Source organism: Penaeus monodon, chromosome 12 (genome assembly GCF_015228065.2).
Source record: "Penaeus monodon isolate SGIC_2016 chromosome 12, NSTDA_Pmon_1, whole genome shotgun sequence".
Taxonomy (NCBI): domain Eukaryota; kingdom Metazoa; phylum Arthropoda; class Malacostraca; order Decapoda; family Penaeidae; genus Penaeus; species Penaeus monodon.
This window is the reverse complement of record NC_051397.1, coordinates 37,126,029-37,127,093: the sequence shown is the minus strand read 5'-3', so window position 1 is coordinate 37,127,093 and position 1,065 is coordinate 37,126,029.

Genomic DNA, 1,065 nt, shown 5'->3' with positions numbered 1-1,065 from the left:
GTGTCAATGCAAATCAAAACACAGCTAAGAAAGAAAGTAAAGATAGAAAATCAGCACCCATTTACGTAGGAAATACATCTTGGCTGATTTTTAAACCCTATCAAGAGTCGGAAAAGTTAGTCTCTGACGCCAATCTATTCCAAAGCCTACACATAGCAATAAAAACGAATCTAGAGAACTGAGAAGTAGACGATCGACGTACATCGAATGTCATTGAATTGAGGGTCACAGAACTTCTAGTAACTTTTGCAGGTTGATAAAAAAATCAGATAAAAGCTTATAGAGTGGATGTGAATTATCGGTTACAATCTTGTATATAAGACTGAATGAGCCTAATGTCCAAATCGAAGTCAGACAGGAGAAATTTAATGGAATTAAAATAATGATCAAGCAGTCGTAAGCGTGACTCTGCAGCAGATAACCAACCACTTAGGAGAACAATACTTAGAAGGAGGCAGAATAAAAGAAAAGAAGCATTTGCGTAGTAATGTTATCTTCATAAATCTTCTTGCACTTGTGAATGATGCCTAATTTAGATGAAACTGCCCGGGCAATATTCCTAATTCAAGTGTAATCTTTAAATCAAGCGTTACACTTAAGAGCTTTAGATTATCCACTGAAGTGATCAGCAGATCAGCAGACTTGGATACTGAGGTAACTGCGTTCTAGACCAACTCATTTCTTTGGACTTGATAGGATTTAATTACATGCCCCACCGAGAGTACTACCATTGGAATTATCATCAGGTATACAGTGAAACTGTCTGCTACTATTTCCCTGGTTGCCAGAGAAGGAATATCAGCATAGAGAGAAGTATCATCAGCATATGCCACCATTTTAGTAAAAATGCCGGAACACATTTAGCTTGTAAATAATATGAGTAGCAAAGGGCCAAGAAAACTACCCTGAGGAACCTCAGAAGACACATGGTTTTACGAGCTATGACTACCATCTAGATGAACACGCTATTCAGTTAAATACTTAAAATTTTAAATGAAAACACACACACACACGTGTGTACATATATATACGCGTGTGTATATGTGTGTATAAATAAATAATATT